The sequence below is a fragment of the Rhinolophus sinicus genome, linkage group LG05 (assembly GCF_036562045.2).
Source record: "Rhinolophus sinicus isolate RSC01 linkage group LG05, ASM3656204v1, whole genome shotgun sequence".
Classification (NCBI taxonomy): Eukaryota; Metazoa; Chordata; class Mammalia; order Chiroptera; family Rhinolophidae; genus Rhinolophus; species Rhinolophus sinicus.
The window spans coordinates 77,237,850-77,245,858 of record NC_133755.1 but is presented as its reverse complement, the minus strand read 5'-3'; the positions used below and the strand labels follow the sequence as shown (position 1 = coordinate 77,245,858).

General features: G+C 52.8%; 1 protein-coding gene across 1 annotated transcript in view; it reads left to right on the top strand.

Annotated features, from left to right (window-relative positions):
- Positions 1 to 1,305: 1,305 nt before the first annotated feature.
- Positions 1,306 to 8,009, top strand: part of PSD4 (pleckstrin and Sec7 domain containing 4) — a 29,206-nt gene continuing 22,502 nt past the window's right edge. The window contains exon 1 of the mRNA XM_074332575.1: positions 1,306 to 1,462. The gene's annotated coding sequence lies outside the window, so the exon portion shown is untranslated. The remainder of the gene's footprint in view (positions 1,463 to 8,009) is intronic.

Here is an 8,009-nt window from a genome sequence, read left to right as displayed (position 1 = left end):
TCTGACATAAGGGACACTGACAAACTCATCCATGTCCTCTAGACAGGGAAATCTTGAGGTGTCTCTTCATTCCAGGGTAATGGAGAGAGGGAGATTTCATTCCCTGGAACAGATTTGTCTATATTCCACTTAGTTGTTTACTTTTAAAAGAATGATGATTATATTTCTGCTGAAATTCCCTATCTCTTCACCCATTATATCCATTTTTTGCTGTAGGCTCTTTAACAGCTTTGTCACAGTTTTCATTTTTAATTCTGTATCCTGTGATTCTAACATCTTACTTGTCTGCAGATGTGATATTGTGACATAACAATAAATATATATTTGGTGTCTGCCCCTGTTCCTGACAGAGCTCATAAACACCCTTGCAATTTCATGAGTGAGGGGTGATAGGGGCATCTTTTGTTTTAACATTTGGTTTTCATTGTATTGTAAACATTGTGAATGATACAATGTAGATGCTCTGGGTTCTGTTACTTTCCTCTGAAGAGTTCTCGCAGGAAGTGAAAATACTGGAAGCTCAGCTTGGCTTTGTGGAGCCTTGGTTTTTGATTTTGGATGGTTTTCTTTTGGCTCTGTCCCTAATTTTAGGATATATTCCGTAATACTGGGGCATAGTCTTTACTTTTTGTGTGTGGCTCTTCTGGGGTCTCAGTGGACAATCCAAAATGTTTACAAAGCCCCTCTAAGATGGCAGGACTGGAACCCCAAATTCCCCAGCAGTAGGCCACTCACAGCTCGAATGTCGGCTCAGCTGCTGTTTTCCTTCTGATTGTTCAGATTTTCTCCAGTGTGTTCACTCAGGAGGCAGCAGAGCATCTGCTGGCCTCCTGTGCAAGGGGAGAGCCTCTCCCTTTGTGGCTCCCCCCTTTCCAGAGTTTTCCCCCAGGGAGCCCTCATTCCAGCACCAGTTACCTCACACCTGTCGGCCTCATTCCACCCCACAGGGCCGGCTCAGTGACTGACATGCACAGTAAGTACACGACAATACTTGTAGAGTGAACACATGAATTGCTAATAAGTTACAGGATTGCTGACCTAGCATCAGGGCCCATCTAAAAAGGACAAAGCGTCAGTGCTGCGTGATGACAAAAAGCATGGCCTTTGACAGACTGACCTCGTGGGTGGAAGGGTGCGCGGGGTTGGGACGCAGGAAGGGGGATGCTCAGGAGTCAGTGGAGACCAGCCCTGGGTGGCCACGGTCAGACCAGTCTGACGGCTACGCCCCGCCCCGCCCCTCTCCTCTTTTCCCCTCCCTTCCCCTCCCTTTTCCTCCCCTCCCCTTCCCGCCTCTACCGGCGCGGGAACCAGTACCTCCCGCGAGCGCACCGGCGAGCTGATGGCCCAGCCCCCGCGGCCGCCGCCTGCAGCCCTTGCTGCCCCCACACCTGGAAACCTGGGCACCTGGCCATGAGGCGCCCGGGCGGATGGGCAGCCGGAGCAGGAGCCTGGTGGGAAAAGGGTAAGGCGGTGGGGAGGCCGGGCTGGGGGTCCCACCGCCCCGACGGGGCTGTGCACCGCTCACGTAGTGCGGGGCCTGGAGCACCTGTCCGGAGCTGGGCCTGGACGGTGAGGGCAGGAAGCCCGCAGCCCGGAAGACCCGGGAGAGGCTGCAGGAGGGTCTAGGGCGAGTGGCAGGTACGAGGACAGCAAAGGACGCTCGGCTGTGCCCCACCGGGAGAGTCGCCCCAGGCCTGGGCGCGGTGGCTCCACCAGCTGCTCCAGCTGGGCCTGGTGGACCTGAGCACCAAGCCTGCCAGAGAGCAGGAGCGTCCCTTAAGGCCACCTAGTGTTGGACTAGGGTCACCCTAAGGGCTTGCCCCTGCCTCCCTGCTCCCATTTTTGGTGCCTCAGTGGCCCCAGCCGGCCATGACCAGGCCTGCGCTGAGGGCCCCTGCTACTGGGGGCCTGGAGGGCAGGCTGACCCCCCAGGAGAGCACGGGGTGGAGGAGAACCCCTCTTTCCCACCCCCTTTGATGCTGCCCCTGCCCTTGGCCCTTCTGGGTGTTACTGGCCACAGGCATTGGAGAGATTCCTGGGAAGATCTACAGTGTCTGCTCAGCTGACAAACTCACATACCCTCCTGGGGCCCTTTCTGGTCCCAGAACTGAGTCTGGCTTGTCCTTTCAGGGGATCATGGGGCAGCAATGTGAGTTCCTGCCCTGTTTCTGTAGGCTACATGACGGATTTTGTTGCTCTGGGCAGTGCCCTCACCCAGACTCCTGGCCCTGTGCATGTCTAGGTCAGGAAGCCGGGATCAAAGTGAAGGCCTGGGCTGCCCTTGAACCTTCCACAGGCCCAGAGTGATGGGTGTAATTAGCAGCTAATTGTGTGTCTCTGAGCCCCTGTACCTAGAAACACCTAGATGAGTGTAGTCCGTGGATGGTTGTGTGACTCATTCCTTTTTCCAGACGTGGTTTTTCTTGTGTGGAGGATATGAAGAAGAGTCATTCATTCCTTCATTCAGCAAGTATTGACTGCAAATACACAGATGGCGCATCATTTCAGAGCGATAAGTGCTATAAAAATGAAACAAACAGGGTGGTGGTGGGTACGACAGTGGGACAGGTGACAGCACCTGGCCCTCAGCTGGAAGAGGCAGCAGGCAGACCTTTGAGTAAGGCAGGAAGGCGGCACCGTCTCAGCCCAAAGCCCTGGTCACAGCGTAGGAGGATGTCTTGTCACTGTGAGCAGGCCACGGGCTGGCTGCAGGGGGCCGGGAAGCAGGGGTGGAGTGGGGGCAGAGCCCCAGAAAGTAGTTTCCAGGCTCTCGGCCTCACATAGACAGGTGCTGGCTCAGGTAGTAAATGGCCATCAACTGTGATTGGATGGCCATCAGCTGTAACCAGTGAGCCATTGGCCACTAATGTAACTGCTGTGGCTACGCTAGCAGAAAATGGGGGCTAGCAAGAAGATGGTGGCTGGGCTGGCAAGTGTGGATGGCGGTTTGCGGACAGTGTGGATCCAGCCTCCAGTGAGAGTATAGTGCCGCCAGAGAGAATATAGTGGTATGACTCCCCTATCTATGGCTCCGTGGGTGTTCCTTTTTGGCCTCACCATGTCCTGCGTTCTTGTATGGGGAGCGGGAGCAGAGACCCCGCCGGACGCCCTGCACGACAAATGGCGCAGCGAGCAGGGTCTCCCGCATTACAGGTGGGCCGGCCCTCTCCGTGTCCCACGAGTGTATTTCCTGTTGGGGGCCTAGTCTAAGGCAGACATTTATGCTTCCCCAGAAAACATGTTCTGTTTCTCTTCGCTCATTGTTCATTCAGGTACTATTGAAGGCCTAGGTGTTCTAGGCTGTATTCCAGGTGTTACGGATACAGCAGTGAACCAGACAGCCCTTCCCCTCACAGAGCTTATTTTCTGGTGGGGAGAAATGACAGTGAACAAGAACAGCGCTGTTTATGTCATGGCAGATATGGCATTTTATAAATGCCATGAAGGAAAGCAGAGCACCTTATGGGGTTCGAAGGCGACTGGGCTGTTGTGTTCAGTAGAGACGTCAGGATGGACTATGCTAGGGGACAGGATTTCAGTGAACAAAGCACAGTCAGGTGACTCTCTGGGGAAGGACATTCCAAGCAGAGGGAACAGCATGTGCAAAGGCCCTGAGTTGAACAAGGCATGAGCTGTGCTAGAGGAACATGACAGAGGCCAACAGGCCTCTCAGAGTTTCTGGTTAGAGGAGGCAGGGGTGGGCTCAGCCTGAGGACCACAGGCACCCAGGAGAGCAGATGGTGCTCCCAAGCAAACTCGGGGTCAGGCCTGCTGGTTGACCCCCAAGCAGGGGACAGTTGATCACCAGAGATGCGGAGTGTGTCTCTAGGTGGGACACTTGCTGTCGTGCGGGAGACCCTGCTCGCTGTGCCATTTGTCATGCAGGGCGGCCTGCGGGGTCTCTGCTCCCGCTCCCCACAAGAGAACGCAGGATATGGTGAGGCCAAAAAGGAACACCCACGGAGCCATAAGTAGGGGAGTCATACTAGTATATTCTTGCTGGCGGCACTATACTCTCACTGGAGGCTGGATCCACACTGTCCGCAACCAGCCATCCTAACTGCAATCCGCACTTGCCAGCCCAGCCACCATCTTCTTGCTAGCCCCCATTTTTACTGCAATCCATGCTTGCCAGCCACAGCAGTTATATTAGTGGCCAATGGCTCACTGGTTACAGCTGACGGCCAACTAGCCACAGCTGATGGCCATGCAATCACAGTTGATGGCCATTTACTACCTGAGCTAGCACCTGTCTATGTGAGGCCGAGAGCCTGGAAACTGCTTTTTGGGGTTCTGTCCCCACACTCGCTTTCCTCACACCCAGCATTATGTGCCAACAGGGAGTGCTGAAGTGGGGTAGACCTGTGCTTCTCAAATCAGTAAAGACACTGGAAACTGGTGATGGAGAGAAGAACTGTTGCCTCCTAGGGACGTCCCAGTAATCTTTCATTCTTAAATTGCTTAGGTGATCTCATTAGTTGGCTTGAAAGGAAGACAGGACATTTATTGAGCATGCATCGTGTGCCAGCCCCCCACCAAGTGCCTTATGTGCAGACACATTGCCCTCACAGCGCGTCTGTACAGGGTGTACCAGCGCTGCCCCCGTTTCACAGATGAGAAAACCGAGGCCAACCTTCACACAGCTGCTAAGGATGGAAGTCAGGTCACAGTCAGGTGGCTTTAGAGCCAAGTGCTGGGAGGGAGAGACTGGGCTGACAACTGACTGGGGAGGTTTGTCCCAGGGGAGATGTTTGTCCTAACGCAGGAGGGCAGGGGTCATTACAGAACCAGCAGGGGTGCTAAGCCCAGTCTACTCCACTTTTCCTTCTTTTTTAAGGTGATATTTGCATGGGTTACAATTTCTTTTAAAAATATTTTTTAAGGTAATACTTGCATGTGTTCAAAATGAAATGTTCTCACAAATGTTACTTCAGACAGGCCTTGGGCACACAGCAAACCATCTGACTCCCTCCTGTCCTCGGACCCCAGTTCTCTATTCCATTTCTTGAGAAAACGTTCAAAAGGATGTGTTTCTAAACAAGCACGTGTGTGTATGCACACACCCCTCCCCTTTCTCTTTCTTACACAAATGGTGCTAATACTCGGGTCTATACTTTGTAATTTTAATCTACTACCATTCTGAGTCCGGACGTACAGATGTACTTGTGGGGACAGAGCCCCAGAAAGCAGTTTCCAGGCTCTCGACCTCACATAGACAGGTGCTGGCTCAGGTAGTAAATGGCCATCAACTGTGACTGGATGGCCATCAGCTGTGGCTAGTTGGCCGTCAGCTGTAACCAGTGAGCCATTGGCCACTAATATAACTGCTGTGGCTACGCTAGCAGAAAAATGGGGGCTAGCAAGAAGATAGTGGCTGAGCTAGCAAAAGCGGGTTGCAGTGAGACCATAGTGGTATGACTCCCCTACCTGTGGCTCCGTGGGTGTTCCTTTTTGGCCTCACCATGTCCTGCGTTCTTATGTGGGGAGCGGGAGCAGAGACCCCGCTTGGCACCCTGCATGACAGTACTTCATCCTTGCTGTGTTAATGTGCCAGCTCCCAAGTGGAGGTCCAACAGTGGGAGGTCATCAGAAGCCTAGGGGGTCCTCTCTGGCTTTCGGGGTCTTGTCCCCATGTTTGTGTGTTTGCAGTAACAACAGCTTATGGAGCTTACTTGTACCTGTGCACTCGCTCACTTCTGCGTCTGCCTCAGCAGGAGGAAGCCACAGATGTGGAGTCATTATTGAAAAGCCATGTGTGTTTTAGGTTTTGGCTGATCTGCTTTCTGGCTTTCCAAGACGGTGAGACTTGGTCCTGAGTGGTTCCTTGGGGCTCCACCAACTGTGTGTTGCAGCTTTCTGTTCCTACTGCTTTGACAGAAACGGCATCACACTCAGGTTTAATAAGTGTTTCTTCATAGTGAGTGGCATTGTGAGTCTCACAGAAGTTTTAAGCTATTTGTCTTCCCCTTTCTGGGTCCTGTTCATATCCTTGGACTGTGGTTTAAATTGGGTTGTTGTCTTGTTCCTTTTTTGTTATTGAGTTATAATCACCCATCAGCTCTAGCCCCACTGACTGCCTCTCACTCCCACCCCAACCCTCACAGGTGGCGGCCACTCTGATACAGTTAGGATGCATTTATCCTCAGATCTGCACGCACGTTAGAGAAGCAGTATTGATTTACATATGCATGCTGAACTTGCACACATGGCATTGAGCCACGAATCATGGTCTTATTCTTAAAGCTGATAGTGTGTTTTGGAAGGACCTCTGACCGCTGTGTGAACTTGGCGGGCGCAGGGCTCTCCATGGTTGGACTTAACTGTGTAGTCATCTAACAGGTGATTGTCATTGGCTTAATCAGAAAGGTTGGAGAAATGGCATTTTGGGCGTGTGCCTTAGAGGATGGGGAAAGGGAACGGAGCTGAGCAAGTGGAAGCACAGGGACACGCTGACTAAAAGCCCTGTGACACTCAGGAAATCCCCGGGGATGCTGGGGTCACTCAGGGTGTGGGCATGTGGCCCCAGGAGAGGCTGGGTGGGGGAATCTCAAACTCCAGGATTGGGCGTTGCCTAAAGGCACCAGGGGAGAGGCAGTGGGGCTGGGAGTCAGTTAGCAAAGGTTTTCAAGGGCCAGAATGGTCTCAGGAGGAGACGTGGGGTGGACTGTGGACGTGGACCCTAGAGGCAGGAGGCCCTTGCAGTCTGAAGACGAGAGAGGAGCGGGTGCTGAGAGTAGTGGGGCCAGGCATCAGAGGGGGCGTGGGGTCTAGGCGGGTCAAGGTTGCTAAGTCGGGAAACCAGGTGGAGTGATGGCACAGACAGGACCTAGGGATGGGAGGCTCACCCTGCTGGGGGATCCCTGTTCGCAGTTAGGCCTCCTTCAGGCTGCAGAGAGCTCTGTGAACCTTTGGTGAGTAGATAGGAAGTGACTATGTGGCAGTGGGTGAGGTTGCCCAGGGACAGAGCCCAGGCATATATGCAAGGAGGAGTGGATGGACAGGCCCAGCCATCTAGGGACTCCTGGTGCCCTTTCGAACTCTGCCCTCTCCTGGCCGGAGGACCTCAGGAAAGCATCCTCTTAGCAGGGACCCAGGCTGGGGTTTGCTGTCCTTATAAACAAGGATATGAAGGAGGGGCCCTGCCCCTGGTGTCTGTCAGGGGCCTTGGAGGATGCATAGGAGTGCTAAGGCAGACAGGAGGCTAGGGGCTCAGGAAGCACAGGCAGATGGGCTCTGTTCCTTGGGATGAGCTTAGACTGGCGCTATTCCTGCTGGGAGTTGCCGGGCTTGCTGTCCCCTTGTCCCTGAGGGTGACTTTATCTGTAGAGTGTGGATCAACTCCTGCGGGCACAGAGAGGGCACTGGCCTGGGGCCTTGTTGCTACAGGCCTGGTGAGTGTGGACACCCCCAGGGGAGTGCGCTACCCTTCAGGTGTCCCAGGAAGTGCCTGGCTCTGTGTTCTGTCTGCCTCCTTCCCTGTGTCACTGTCTCAGCACACCTGTCCTCTGTTTTGCGTAGCACCTGAGTCTTGCTTTCCTGCTAATCATGAGCCCGACGTCCTGTTCAGCACTTAATGGCAGGTCACAACTAATGAGCATTATTAGGAAGACTCAGTTTTTCTTCCAAAGGAGTAAATGCCGGGCACATTTTTGGCACAGTTTTCCACCTATACTGTTTGGCACAGTTTCCACCTTTATTATTTTTCCTTGAATACACACAATTTGAAAAAATAAAATAAAGTAGGCATTATATACTTTAGCATGGTCTTAAGCAATAATATCTATGAAATCATAGGTTGGCTATATCGGTTACTTTAATTTTTTTAATTTTTTTAAGGAGGGCACAGCTCATAGTGGCCCATGCAGGGATCGAACCGGCAACCTTGGTGTTATCAGCACCACGCTCTAACCAACTGAGCTAACTGGCCACCCTTATGTCGGTTATTTTTATAATGCAATTCAAATAAATGTTTAACTATTAAAAATGTTCTGCATCCCACACACCCACTC